Source organism: Parasteatoda tepidariorum, chromosome 4 (genome assembly GCF_982258835.1).
Source record: "Parasteatoda tepidariorum strain Cologne lab strain chromosome 4, Ptep-v5.0, whole genome shotgun sequence".
Taxonomy (NCBI): Eukaryota; Metazoa; Arthropoda; class Arachnida; order Araneae; family Theridiidae; genus Parasteatoda; species Parasteatoda tepidariorum.
The window spans coordinates 50,216,854-50,233,173 of NC_141758.1; the positions used below are offsets into that span (position 1 = coordinate 50,216,854).

General features: G+C 30.3%; 1 protein-coding gene and 1 non-coding gene across 5 annotated transcripts in view; both read right to left on the minus strand.

Annotated features, from left to right (window-relative positions):
- LOC107455319 (potassium voltage-gated channel protein Shaker) overlaps positions 1-16,320 on the minus strand; it is a 669,177-nt gene that overhangs the window by 8,524 nt on the left and 644,333 nt on the right. The window lies entirely within an intron of this gene.
- On the minus strand, positions 14,966-15,037 carry TRNAE-UUC (transfer RNA glutamic acid (anticodon UUC)). Its single transcript has one exon. It is a non-coding gene; the product is annotated as a tRNA-Glu (tRNA).

Consider the following 16,320-nt stretch of genomic DNA (forward strand, 5'->3'; position numbering starts at 1 on the left):
TTCGTCTTTGGGATTTGCCAAAAACAAAACAAGATGCAATTTTATTTTTTCAGGAGGGAAATATTTTACCGAAAAAACGAAAATGTACCAATTCCCACAACATAAAACTTTATCTTGGCAAACGTACGTATTGGAAATGTTATTTCATTTGGAATCTTATTCATCAGAGTTCATATGGCGATATGATTGTTTTGAATCTATGCTAAACTCTATATAGGCTCATTTTCCACCGAAATCCAATTAACTATTTTGATTTTAAATAAAGTGTTTTATTTTATGAACTGTCGCAAAAATTTTAAGTGTAGATTGGCGGCACTTAAAAACCGTCAAATCTGTAGCGGCGGTGGCGTTAATACGTCGTAAGTACCGAATTTTTATTCCATACTTTTCTGAATCATATTATTTCAAACATTGGAATATACAAGAAGTATACATAAACACATAATGTTATACCATTTAATTTTTCAAAAGTATTTTGAGAACAATTTTTATCAAAAAATTATAAACTAAAAAACGGAAAATAAAGAATTCTTAGGATAAAAAAACGATTTTAAGAATTATTAACATTGAAATAAAAACTTTCATATTGTTTCTTTTTTTATTATTCTTATAGTTCTTAATCAGACGTAAAAAACCATTCTGTAGAGAACCATCATCAAATGAAAAAAAAATATTTACAAGCAAATTTTTTATTGTAAAAATCATTGCACTTACCTGATTTATGATTCCCGGAGAATTCCAAAATGATAAGTTCCTTGTTTGAAAACTTTATTCTCAAATAATAGATACATAGTTTATACCTTCATTACTTTTAGATAACATACTACACAGCAAAATTTTATAATTGATATGAATTTGAATATGTAGCTAAAAACAGAATAGCTGAATTCTAGTTGAACTTATTCTTTCAAAATTAAAAAAAACTTACCAAGAAAACGATTTAAATTAATTAAGAATCAGCACAAATGGCACTATTTCAAGTAACTTGGATAATTTTTTATTGTTGTTTTCCGAATTACATGGATACAGAAATATATACTATTCTATAACGAAGAAGAATATGTTATAACTATTACAATTCTGTATGTTCTGAATTCATATTTATTCACTGGAATGACGAAAGCAATGTTGACTTCACTTTAATTCGTAATGAATTGAAGACAGAAGAAATGCATTTTACCTTAATACACACATCTGTAACAGTATCCGAAATCGGAAGTCATCAGTTGCAAGTTTGTTGATAATAGAAATTAAAAATTATTGAGGAATTTTTCTTCAAATGTTTGGCGTGTTCTGTTCCTGAAAGATTTACTAATATTCTGGAGATTTTTTTCAAGTTCTTCGGCCTTTTCCTTAGGGAAATTTTCTTTCTTATTTGCTGCTAAAAAATGGCGTCTGATTCAGTCAATGACTTTGATGGAACTAAATGAAAACGTGATAAATTAATGTCCGATATTTACAGGCTCCCGCTAGACGGCGTACTCGAGCGTTGCGATCGCGAATTGTATATTTGTGAAATTCACTAAAATCGTTTGCTTTTTAAAAAATTATATAAAATGCTTGAATTTTTCTTTAAATGTTTGAAGAGTCAAAGAAGACAAAAGTAAAGTTTTAAGTAAAATAAATTATGACTTGGTTTTAATGTTCTTATAACTCCAAGTTTTATTAATTTAATGTGATTTAAATGTTTTCATTTTCGAATGCTTTCTTAAATTTATTTCCATGATGGATCGAATGCATATTTATATATTTGACGTGCTCTATCAACCATTTTAAACACGCGGAATAAGTGCGGGTTATTATTGCTTATAGTTATAAGATAATTATTTTTCGATTAATATAGATTTTTCTTTCCTCAATTTAATTACCATGACAATTAACATAATTATATAAAAATTATCATATAACTGAATCAGATAGCAATAAATAAACACAATAAATAAAATATAGCACAGGCATTAGAAAGCTTATTCTGTAACTGTGACTAGCGCAAAAAGAAATAGAAAAGAGAACCAGAAAACGACAATGGAATGACCTAAATATTTTTTCTTCATTCTTTAAAATGTTACAACTTATAATACAAAATTAAGTTTCAAAGTATCGCAATAACCCAGTAGTCGCGATAGAAAAATAAATTAATAAGAAACATTTCTTCATAAGTAGTAACATTCGTCATTTCTTAAAATATGTTCTAATAAATAATATCGTCTACTAATAACCTATTTTTTTTATCTACAGGAAATTTTTTAAAATCGTTTGAGTTTATCTTTACAAGATTCTTTTGTTAACATCTTGACAACAACAACGAGTCCAATAAAACTTATTTAAAATGTGCAGCGCAGTGGTTTTTAAAAATATACTAAATATCTACACTTCATGACGAAGACTTTCTCTCAGATTGACTTCTTTCATATTGATTTGAATAAATTGTTTTCAAAAAACGTGTTTGAGGGTTAGGAATGTGTTTAGAAAGAAGAAATTATAATTAAGTTTATAAGCGTTTGTAAGTCCAGAGAGTAAGAATGCTAACATTTGCTAACTATTAACGCAAACCATATAAAGCGTGATTCATTTTGCTGTTTTTTTTTCTGTCTCTATGATTATTGTTCGTTTATTTTTTGTTACTGTACATATGAAAATTTTGTTAGATTTTTTCACGTGCTTGTCTGATTAGCTCGTTTTGAATGTGGTTACTTTTTAAATTGTTCATTTTAATTTGAAAAAAGTACTATCATCTGCTCGCGTCACTACCTCACTTGTAATTTGTTTGATTGTAGATATAACGTGTGAATAAAGGGAAGAAACGGATGAGAAAAGAAAAGAAGAAAATCAATTTATAAGCTAATTGATAAATCAGCTTTTAAGAAGTGAGTTAATCGTCTTGTTAGTCAATCAATTAATCAATTAAAAATAATATCAATAAAAATAAGCAGAAGTTTGCAATTAAAAGTAATAAATAAACAGAAATCTAATAAAAGCAAACTTTGTAATTAAATGAAGAAAAAAAAATGGTTAAAAATATAGTTTCTATCACGTTCACATTTTTTTTCCTTTTGAGTTTCATAAACAAAAGATTAATACATTCATAAAAATTAAGACTGTCTAATATCCCATTAAACAATTAGAAACAATAAGGGTATTGATATAGCATATGAAAACTCTTTACCACAAAGACTTCTAACGAAAAAATTAAACATTAATATAAAAATCAGTAAGCTCAGCAAGAACTTTCATAACGTTTTCTACTTAGGTATTAATCTTAAACACATTACCAATAATATCTATTTATTGTTTATTGTTGTTGTATATCTATTTATTGCCTATAATATTTATTTGACTAGACTATTTGCCTAGAATCACAGGATTTTAAATCCTAACCATATCTTCATGAACATTCAGAGTGAAAAAAGTCAGAATAAAGAAGCTTGATACCGTCAATTGAGGTTACTTTGGACGCTTTTAAACTTTGATTCAAAATTTCGTGTATTTCACGACTAGTTAGGGAGAGGAAATAATTGTAGATTTGATGGGTAAAAAATTTATATAAGTTTAAAACCTGTTCAAAAATACTAGTATATTTAGGTACTTAAAAGGCTTTTTGCAAAGCCAGCGAGAGGTGGTCAAATCAACCCCGTTGTACAGCAAAAAATTTCCGTAGAAATTGAGGTATAAAAATTTCAAAATCATATTAATCTAATGGTTATCATATACGACTAGGGCATGAATAGAAAAAATATGAGAATTTCACTCGCTATTACTATGGTTTTATGGAACAAAGTTGCCAAGGTACTCTCAGCAGTCACTTTTCAAATGAGTTATTTTAACATTTATGATCTTTTACTAAATGTAAACACTTTTGCCACAATCTTTAAAACCATCAGTCCTGAGTTTGAACTGTGCTTTCAAGGGCATAAGAGTAAGTGTATCTTTCAGCCAGATCTAATCTTTTAGAGAATGGCTAATGTTAGTTCTACTGGCCAAATTAACTCCAGTTGAAGGTGTGAAATGGGAGATAAACAGAAAAAAAGTATAGCAAAAAATGCGATAATACAAATTTAAAAATCCCCTCTCTCTTAAAAAAATCTTGAATGAGTTTAAGCCAGCAAACTTTGAAAACTGAAAGAAAGAAACAAGTAATATTATGAATTATAAATTAGTTTTCAAATTTTTATTTATGTCTTTATGAATCGATTTAAACATCACCAGGAATTTCATGATAAATATTTAACTCTTTGAAAATATTATTTATATGTTATTATATATTGTTTTTTAAAACATTTTAAATAAAGATATCTTATGATATCTTATATGACTAATAACATATATCAACAAGACTAAAGATTATTGCTTCAAACAAAAGATAGTAAAGATAAAAATAGTGTAACAGTAAAAATCTTGATATTTTGCATGATTTTTTTAACCTTCATTTTGAAGAAAACGCTTCGAGAAAATGTTCCTCATGCCAAAAAAGCTATAATTTTCGACATGTTAAAATATTAAATTTACTAAATTTCTATCCTATTGAAAATTGAATATACAATGAGTAAATGTTACACAATTGAATAACCTCATACCATAAAAGAATATGTAGTGCAATAAAGTAGAAAGCGTAATACAATCTGATGGCATTGGATGTTTTGTTTTGTGGTAATTATTTTGTCTTAAAGTTTATTGAAATTAAAAACAAAATCCTCAATTAACAATCTCTAAGTAATTAATTTGAGCGTCCTATAGCACTACTTAGTTTGAAATTCTAACTGTTGGTTAACCATATCTACAACACAATGGATATTTAAATAAATTTCCTACTGTTTTGCGGGTAATTTTATCAACAAGAAGCAACAAGACTCATCTAATTTCATTGTAAAAGCAGTCTTGCGGAAAACCAAATCTGTCATGCTATCATCGACAACGCCCTCTCTCGGGCAATAAAGTCAATTCGTTATTTTATCTTCGATCTAAACTGTGAATGGTGATTTTATCTTCTATTCTTCGGAGTATTAGCTACATGCTTAACAGAATTTATCAGTAGGAACGTGCATTATAATTTTTCATAAAAATAAATGTTAGATTTATTGATAGTTGTACACATTTGATATTAAACATTTTTATTTATTTATTCTTTTAACGAATCCCCAAAAAGAAGGACAAAACTAAGCTCTGACTTACATCATTGTTACGTACCAAAAATGCAGTTACAAATCGATTTCTAAACCGCAAAGAAAACTCGATATGTCAGTTCCAAGAAACGATTTTCTCTTTTAAAGAAAAGACCTTCCATATTTTTGTTCAACGTTATTTTTATAAACATATTTTCTAGAAAATATTTTTCTATCGAGATTAAAAAATAAAGAAATAGAAAGAACGAAAACAGAATTCGGATAAAACTAAATGTTTTCTCTAAATTCTGACTAAAAGAAAGCTGAAAATTTTCATAAAAAAATGAATATTGTTTTAATAGAAAAAAATACTGAAATGTAAAATGTTTAAGTAATTATATAAGTAACTGCAGCTAGACAAAATAAACGAAGCAATATATATTTTTCCTAAAAAATTGATTTTAAAATATAACCTTCCATAAAAGCAGAATTTAAATTTTTATAAAAAAAATCACTATTTATGTTACATTTCAACGTTTTTTCGTGTTTGAAACAATGGAACGTTGCAATTGAAACTTCGACCACTCTTCACCCTCAGAAAAAAAGTACGGTTAAAACTACCAGAATATGGCAAAATTTACCATGTTTCTGGAAATACCGAAAAGCTCATCAAAGTGCTTTTTTGGTAAAATTAACTATAAAATATGTTTTTTTTTATAACAAGTGATAAAATTTGAAAAATGTGGTAAAATTTGCTAATTTTATCGTGTTACCTTAAAGTACGGCATAAAAACCATTTATTCGGTTAAGTTTAATTTTCAGTTTTCTTTATTTTACTACATGTGTGGTAATAAGAATTTTAAGTTTGAAAACAGGAATTTTCGATGAGCCGTTATAATGTGAACCGAATGAATATGAAATAAATGATTCAGAGAAACTGAAGCTGTGAGGTATTGTTCACTTAAAAACATCATTCGCGTCAAAAATGTACGAATTGGAAATAACAGTCGACATGTTTCAAGTGCTCACAGGCAGGTGCCCATTTTCAAAACTTGTCAGACGTGAATTAGAAGAAACAAAAGTGATACGAAATATAAAACGCAAAGTTGTCACCCAGAACATGAAAAATGGAGGTGAGAAACAAAACTAGAAAAACCATAGTGGCTGGGAGAGAAAAAGAAAATTCAAAGTGTCGTGAGGGGGGAAATGAGAGTAAGATGCATTCCAACGCTCTTTGGTGAGGCGGTGAGGAACTAATGTCGTTAACAGGGGATTAAACATTCATATGAATAAAACAAGATCCCAGCGTATCAAGATGAATTGATGTGACTGGGTGGAAATTACTTTGGCTTTGTCCAAATTCAATTTATGCCCAATATTCCATCAATGTGCATCAATTGATGATTTCTCGCATTCTTGATAATAAACATACCTATCGTGTTTCTTAAGTCTAAAATTTAAATTGCGTCTAGTTTTTCTGATCTACTTAAATTTAATTTTGTTAACAAGTCTTAAATTGCGTTAAACCAAAACGAGACAGGATATTAGCAATTTTATTACAAACGGAAGAAAAAAAACGGTAAAGCAACAAGCTCTCTGTAAAAATTGGAAGAAGAAGGGTGTTTGAGTCAAGTGAGTAAAGCAAGAGTTGAATCAACTCTAGAAGGTTTAAGTAAACGGTTAGTAACAAAAGAGAGGAAGAAGTTAAGTTCGGAGTGTAAGGAAGAAGAGTCAAAGAAAGGTTTAATTCCTTAAGTCTAAATTTTAAAGCGTGTCTAGTTTGTCCGATCTACCCAAGGTCTCAGTGACAAGAAATGTGGTAAATACCCCAGTGATTAACAGAACTAATAGGACCATTAAGAGACTTAAATATGATTTTGTTAACAAATCTAAATTGCTTCAGACCAAAACGGGAGAAGATGCTAGCAATTTTGAAAGAAACGGAGGAAACAAAAAAGGGTAAAGTAACAAGCTTTCTGTAAGGATTGGAAGAAGAAGGGTGTTTGAGTCTAGTGAGTTAAGCAAGAGTTGAATCAACTCTAGAAGGGATAAAATTGAATCAACTCTATCCACTGTTGGTAGAAAAAGAGCGGAAGAAGTTAAACTCGGAACATAAGGAAGAAGAGTCAAAGAAAGGTTTAATTCCTTAAGTCTGAATTTTAAAGTGTGTCTAGTTCGTCCGATTTACCCACGGTCGCACTGACAAGGAATGTGGTAAATACCACAGTGATAACCAAAACTAATATGACCATCAAGAGACTTAAATTTAATTTTGTTTACAAGCTTTAAATTGCGTCAAACTAAAACGGGAGAGGATATAAGCAATTTTATATCAAACGGAAGGAAAAAAACGGTAAAGTAACAAGCTTTCTGTAATGATTGGAAGAAGAAGGGCGTTTGAGTCTAGTGAGTTAAGCAAGAGTTGAATCAACTCTAGAAAGATTAAATCCACGGTTAGTAGCAAAAGAGTGGAAGAAGTTAAGCTCGGAGTATAAGGTAGAAGAGTCCAAGAAAGGTTTCATTCCTGAAGTCTAAATTTTAAAGTGTGTCTAGTTTTTCCGATGTACCCAAGGTCGCACTGACAAGGAATGGGGTACATACCCCAGCGATTAACAAAACTAATAGGATCATTAAGAGACCTAAGTTTGATTTTCTTAATAAGTCTAAATTACGTTCAACCAAAACGAGAGAGGATAGGAGCAATTTTATAACAATCGGAAGGAAATAAAAACGGTATAAAGTAACAAGCTCTCTGCAAGGATTGGAAGAAGAAGTGCGTTTGAGTCTAGTGAGTTAAGCAAGAGTTGAATCAACTCTAGAAGGGTTAAATCCACGGTTAGTAGCAAAAGAGCGGATGAAAAGTTAGGAGTATAGGGAAGAAGAGTCAAGGAAAGGTTTAATTCCTGAAGTCTAAATTTTAAAGTGTGTCTAGTTTGCCCGATGCACCCAAGGTCACACTGACAAGGAATGTGGTAAATACCCCAGCGATTAACAAAACTAATGCTACCATTAAGAAACTTTAATTTGATTTTGTTAATAAGTCTAAATTGCGTTCAACCGAAACGAGGGAGGATATTAGAAATTTTATAACAAATGGAAGGAAAAAAAATGGTAAAGTAACAAGCTTTCTGTAATGATTGGAAAGAGAAGGGCGTTTGAGTCTAGTGAGTTAAGCAAGAGTTGAATCAACTCTAGAAGGATTAAATCCACGGTTAGTAGCAAAAGAGTGGAAGAAGTTAAGTTCGGAGTATAAGGAAAGCGAATTAAGGAAAGGCTTGGTTCTTTAAGTCTAAATTTTAAAGTGTGTCTAGTTCGTCCGATTTACCCTAGGTTGCTCTGACAAGGACTGTGGAAATACCCCAGCGATTAACAGAACTAATAGGACCATTAAGAGACTATTTAATTCTGTTTATAAGCTTTAAATTGCTTCAAACTAAAACGGGAGAGGATATTGCAATTTTATAAGAAACGGAACGAAAAAAAAACGGTAAAGTAACAAACTCTCTGTGAGGATTGGAAGAAAAGAAGGGCGTTTAAGTCTAGTGAGTTAAGCAAGGGTTGAATCAACTCTAGAAGGGTTAAATTCACGGCAAGTAGCAAAAGAACAGAAGAAGTTAAGTTCGGAGTTTAAGGAAGAAGAGTCAAAGCAAAGGTTTTGTTCCTTAAGTCTAAATTTTATAACGAGTCTAGTTTGTCCGATGTAGGCTAGGCCGCACTGGCAAGGAATGTGGTAAATACCCCAGTGATTATCAAAAGTATTATGACCATTAAGAGACTAAAATTTAATTTTGTTAACAGATCATAAATTGTGTTAACCCAACACGGAAGAGGATATTAGCAATTTTATAAGAAACGGAAGGAAAAAAAACGGTAAAGTAACAAACTCTCTGTAAGGATTGGAGGAAGAAGGGTGTTTGAGTTTATTGAGCCTGGCAAGAGGTGAATCAAATTTAGAAGGGTTAAATCCACCTTTAGTAGCAAGAGTAGCAAAAGTTATCATGATATTTAGCTACAAGAGCATCGACTAAGGGTTGAGTAAAATTAATTTCCATGTCAAATGTAAATTGAATGTTGGGATTAACCGAGTTGACAACAGAAAGTAACTTTGTGCAATTGCGTTAATGATTGCAAAATAATTATTTAAAATAGCAAAGAGATACTAAGAATCAATTTTTCGCCCTTTTGCTAATATATTCTCTTTGACGAAAAACACTTAACGAATTTTATAGTAAACAAAAACTAAATTCGAATTTAACTCACTAAGTGTAGTCCCGTCCCTTTCCGAACTTTCAGCTGCAAGTTCTCTTGGATAATAAAACTGGTTTTCCCCATGTTGATTAATAGGAAGGTCGTGCGTGACAGCAAAATTTCAGTGAAATTTTTACTCATTGGCTTAAGAATAGGAATTATTATTCATCATATTAGCAATATGTACTTATGTTTGAAAATTTTGTTAATTACTTTTGTTTCTTGCCGCTCTATCTATTGCGAATTGTTATGCGTTGACGGTTTTTAACAATTTCGATTATTACAATTTTCACTATCCACTTCTGAATAACCAATGAAATTTTATTTATTAATCTAGAAGTTATATATTATTAATCTAGAAGCAACCTAAAAAGTGTGTCGCTTTGATAAACATTTATTTACTGAATGATAATAATAGAAGCAAGAAATTGCAAATTTTGCACAAAATACCTGTTTTCGAGCAGATAATTAAAATTTCCAGGAAAACATATATTTCGCAACACTTTTCCAGAATAAAATAAAGCAGAAAACAGGATTAGAGCAATTTTGAGCAAAACGCTTGTTTTTGTGGACATATAATATTTTCTGGAAAAATACATATTTTGCAATACATTCGAGAATAAAATGAAGTAAGAAGCAGGATTAGAGCAATTTTATGTATAACACCTGTTTCAGAACAGGAACGACAAAACTTTCATAAAAATATATGATTTATGGCACATGCAGTTCATATTGAAGTAGGGTTGGAGCAATTTTATGCAACTTGCTTTTATGCAGATGCGGCAAAGTTTTTAGAAAAAAAATATTTTGCAGCACTTTATTTAATATCAGTTTGTGCAAAGTTGCAACATGTTTGGCATAGCAATAAAACTCTAGACTTAATTTTGCCATCTGCAAGATTCAAAGAGATAAAAAACGATAACGGTAAAAAAGGTCTTTTTCCTTAAATTTTTTTTTTTTTTAAAAAGTTATCTATTTATTTATTGTGGAAACAGAGGAGAGTTTAAGATCTCAATTTGAGCTCATAATTTTGATTGCAAAATATTTTAATGAAGAAAAATCATAACAACAAAGAAAAATTGTAAAATTTTATGCTGAATATATAAATCTTTCGTTTTCTTCTCAGGAAGAACAACCATTCCTACACTTCGAAAGCGAGACCAAACCTCATGACGTCATGTTGTCAGCTGGCACATCGATCAGTACGTCATTTGGTTACGTCACACTCCTTGCGCAAACTCCAAAATATTGGTTGATGGTGGAGAGCGCGGGAGCCTATTAATAGAGTCAGGTGCTCCGATGAAAAACAATGAGGAATGGTGATAAAAATCTCTTTCAGAACCTTTTCATTCAGGATTCCGGAAAAATAAAATGGAAATTATTTGTATAGATTTGAGAAGCAAAGGCTAACGGCAATGCATTTGTAAGGCTTGCTTTAGGCTTGGCTTTAACGTGCAGCTTTATTTCAGAAATAACTTCGCCAAACATTAGTATTCTTATTCATTGTTCTATGCAACATATGACATTGAAGATATATTTATAATGATTACTTGTAAAGAATTGAATATATTTACATTATTTTATCGCATCGAAGGCGCTAGACATATTTATAGAATCGAACTAAGAACTAGCCAATAAATTTGTGATACCTGCTTACGCTTCATATCAATTTTTGGAACAAACGCAAAGATTTATTTCAGGAGTAAACTCGATGAATTCCAGTGTTTTAATTTATTTTTTACGCAAGGTATGATATTAAAAATGTAATGCTTACTTGTATGGAATCGAATATATTTCATAAATTTTTAGACTCAGAATAAATTTTTGGGACAAATGTAAAATTTAATTTCAGAAATAACTTATTATCAATATATTGATTCATTGTTCTATAATGATATCAATATACAAAATGCTTACTATTAGTGTGGAAAGCATCAAATGTATTTATAAAGAGACTTAGCACTAGCCATCAAATTTTTAAAACTTGCTTTAAGTTTTTCGTTAGATTTCAGACTTATTTGGATAATTTTAATATAATTATCAGCATAAGAACACTAGCAACAATAATGGAATCATTGGTGTGCTTAAAAATTTGATAAGTAATGATAATTGAAGAGAATACAATGAAGTAATATAAAGCAATAGACAAAAAGAAAAGTAAATTTCACTTAGTAAATTGCGCCCATACTAAACTTGATTTAAAGCTTATGAAAGAAATGGCATTAATATCAGCGATGGTTTAAAAATTATAGCTTTAAATTTGATTTAAGACAAATTTATTGCATCATGACTCTAACCATTCTCATCAAATTAAGAAACAGGAAACTCAGAATTTATGTTTTAGCTCTTGAATTCTACACTTATAATTTAAACGACGTTTTTGAAGTTTATTTAAGCAATTACATCAAAATCTTGTATTAAAGTTTGATCCAATATAAGTAACATGAGTCTGAGCAAGTTTCAATTTGGAAGGTTTCTTTAAAAGTAAATTGGTGTCTCTCTGAAACGCGTTTTTGAAAAGGACTAAAGTAATCTGTTGATATATGATAATGATTAAGCAAAAAAAGGCTAAAAATTTTAAAGTGTATTTGTTAAAATTTAGCCTCGATTCGGTGTCCTTAGGTACATCGACAGAAGCGGGACACACTGCCAGAATTTAAAATCCAAAATTACGGGAAAATGACCGGCACAAGTCTGTCCATGCAATTAATAATGCATTTTACAGTTAGGTACATTTTTATACCTTTACGGCTTTAAAACCATTTACAACTGGAATAGTTAAGAAACCATGAATACAAGATTGTACGATTTCGTTACCATTTACGTCTAGTAATATTTCAAATCGTAAAAATAAAATTTAACTGGACATTGGAGTTATGTTATGCCATTCGTTAAGTCATGGGCATTGGGATTGAGTAATATTTTGTCAAATGAACAGTGGAATGTGGTTTAATTAGTTTATCTGGTTGTGCAATCTAGCGTGAGAGGAGGGAAATACTATACTTTTTTGTGTTAAGCAGGTCTGTGGTGCTGCCACCCAGGCATGAATTATAGTTTCATATTTCAATTGGCCAGAGTCACCAACTGGGGAGTATAGGACACTGGAAATTCTTCAACACATTAATCAGGGCTCGAAAAAACTCAGAAAGTTTACCCGTCCCGGAGGACGGCTTGTCCAACAATGTACCCGTCCTCCTTTGAAACTAACCCGTAGCTTCTAAATAAATAAAAATATAATTTTCTCTTATTTATTGCTAACATTTATATAAATTGCACAATGAATTAGTAGTTACTAGGATTACAAATACTAGGATTACATTATACAGTAATAAAAGAAATACTAGGTTACTAATAGCAAAACCTAGTATTTCTTTTATGAAATAATTTATTTCTTTTAGGAAATAATTTAAATGACAAAGGTCAAGTTATCTGGAATATCAATTTATTCGAGGGTACTGAGTTTTTTAAATGAATCAAATATCACGTTTGCCAGTTCCACAATCAAGCCAATGATTTACAGAGGCTTTTGCACAGAAATCTGAAAGGGGTTTTCCATTTAGGTAGATGTTCAAAATTGCGTTTAATGCTTCTTGTTTAAGACCAGTATATAATGAAAAGCCTCTTTCAACCGCTGCAGTGCTCCCAGACAGAGAAAACATTAATTCCACCATGCACAGTATGTTGCTGTATTTCTAGCACTTAAAATCGTTATGATTTCAGAACTTAAATACAAAGTTGCCACTCGATTGGCAAGTGACAATTGGATACCTGATCTGTGAGAATATAAAAATAAGAATTTAACATAGAGGAAAGTATTTTCAGCAAAATGAAAACTGTAGCACCTGAATGACTTTTGATCTAATGATTGGATTGTCAGGAATACAAATGCAATTATCATAATCACAGAGAAATCGCTACAACTAAATCAGGTAAAAGGTTAACGAATTTTTTCTAAGCTAGGCAAAATGACAAAACTCTTTGACCAAATGGGTTGGCCGCCCAAGCGTGGTAGAAAATTTAACTACTATTTGAAACGAAGCTTTTATAGTTTTCTTTTATTATTTTCAATAGAATATTTAAAATTCTTTATAATCGCTTTGTTATTTGTCGATTTTTATTCAACAAAATGTTTGGGTGTTTATTTTAAAGCAGTAGTGTGTTAATGAAAGCCGAGGTATATTTTGCAAAGTAAGTTACAATTTAATTTAAATAGTTTATTTTTCACAGCTTTTCTTGTCTTGAATTAATTTCTGTGTTGAATAAAATGAATATTTATATTGGTGAATTGCACCAATAATCATGTTAAATTAATAGAAGAGTAAATACTCAAAAGAATTATTGCTGATAGTTACAGTATAAATGTTTTCGATAAATTATGTTAAGTAAATTCTTTTTCCGTGCTTAGTAGTGTTAAATATATAGCAGAAGGAAAGAAACTGGAAAAAAGAGCATGACAGAAACACTTTTTGTTGAGATCATAAAATATTAAATATTTGGGAATTTAAGATAAAATATCTGGAATTGATTAGAAAAATTGGAATATCTTATGTTTCTACTCAAATGCAGAGTAGGAAAAACATTTCAAAGCACTACCAGAAATTGACGCTTTAAGCTTAAATTCAATAAATTTTACTAAAATAGCGCTTAAGAACACAACTTAAAAACTTTAAAGTTGTTAAATTCATTCAAGTTATTAAGAGAATCTCACAGTAGTGTAAATTATTTTCGCATTAAAAAAAAGTAAAAAATAAGACTAAAACGAAACACTAAATTACAAAACGAAAGTTTTAACTATCCAAATCTATTGCATTAACCAATCATTTCTTCTAAATGTTGCAAAGGGGCACCGAGGCCAGAAAGGCAAAAATAAACTTTTATGAAAAACATTATGAAGATATCAAGTGATCGTCTTTAAGTAAATGGTGCTAACTTATTAGTGCAAATGATCTTTTAAGTTGTCCCTTGTTTTCGACACAGAATACTTACTCCCTCTGAATAAACATACTAATTTTTCGATGGATTCAGATTTTTAACTGTCAAGATATTGAGGGGAGGGAGGGGTTAGCCGCAACCTGGAAATTATGATTCCAATAGTTTGCTCAAAACAATGATCCACACTTTCATAGCTTCACTTAAACTTTCTTTTCTGTCTATTTCACTATATTTCAGGAGCTGCTGAAGCATCAGAATAAATTTGCATCTGGTTTTAAAACTCGTTTTTCTGAAGATATTTCCCCCCAAATGGTATGGGTTACTGACCACGAGTTGGCGTGTGCAAAGTGAGAATGAAGCACACCGGTCGAGTTTATTCCAGTGATCTAGGGTAAGAGGGCCAAAATTCATCTATATGTAAATATGGTATATGTAAATGTATATATGTGTGTATGTGCATATATGTATATATGTAATAAGGTATATGTGTGTACGTAATTATTTATATGTAAAAAAAAAAGTAAAAACAATTAAAGGGCTTTCTGTTGTTGTTGCTAATCTCGGAATCGTCTAGCGCGCTAGACGACTCCTATGAATTCGAACACCTCCAAAAAGTCCATAAAAAGACTGGAGTCTCACACGACCTCATCTTTACCGAACCCCTAACAAGTCAGAATATAAAAAGCTTCCCATGCTGGGAATTGAACCCGGGCCGCGTGGGTGAAAGCCACGAATCCTAACCACTAGACCACATGGGAGTCTAAGACATAGGAGTCTCCCACATGGGAGTTTAAAGAACTTTCTATCGTAATTAACCGAATAATCGGAATGGTATGCTAGTTTTCAATTCTCGAAAAAAAATATGCTCATATTTCGCACCTTCTAACTTTTTCTCTCTCTGAAAGTGAATTCTCTGAAAGTGAATTCGTCTTCTAAGCTTTCAGATTGTATTTGAATTTTTGATAAATATTTATTATTTAATTTAATATTGTGGACAAATTTTTAACTGTAAGGTACACACATTTTTAGATCATTTTATATTTTGTAACTTTAGTTGACAAATCAAAACTTTGAACGAGCTTGATCAAACGTTTTTCACGAAGGTAAAATTTTATAAGGTGGTATTTTGAATTTTTATTGCTCAGAAACTGCAAGAACGATTTCAATAAAATTTTGAATTTTGTTAATTAAAACTACTTTTTAAAATGAGAATTTTTTTTTTATATCTGATGATTTAGAAAATCCGATCATTGATAAAATTAAATAAAGAAAAAAAAATTCACTCTTTGAATTTTTTATTTTATTTTTGGAATTGCTATTATTTATTTTTGGAAATTTACGTCAAAATTTCTTTGATTCGATTAAACAGTTACAGGGATAAGGAAAGAAGAGGATAGACAGGGATGAGGATATGACAGGATTTCGACATTTTCAGGATGAAAAAAAAAACGGTAAAAAGACGTGAAACAATAATTTTTCCGCCATCACATATTAAATAAGTACACTGTAAAAAAATTCAGGATCAAATTAATTCAGGATATAAAATACCGGTATTTAAAGTGCACTATCCGTAAAATCCATTTTATCATTAAGAATCCATTTTTACCAAAAAATATTATACCGTAATTTTTGTTGTAATATTTAGTTAATTAGAGTGGTTCAGTGATTTTGCGGTAATTATTACTGTAAAAAAACTCCGGATCAAATTACGGTAAAAAGTATCGTCACCTTAAGTGTCGGTACTTCTTACCGTAATTTGATCCGGAGCTTTTTACAGTGTAGTGAATTTTTAATTCAGTTTTATTAATTCTTGGTCAAATCATTTTATTGCGATGGAAATTGCATGATTTGGGAAAGATATAATGTACCAAGTCTTATCTTAATTTTCATAAAATAAAATTGAATTAAATTCGTTTGATGCTGCAACTGGTAACGTGAAAATATTAACGTATAAAAAAAAAGCTCACGTAAGTGAGAAGGGTTACTTATTTGAACTGAAATTAACGAATACTTAAAAACATTCTTAAAGTTTCAACCAAAG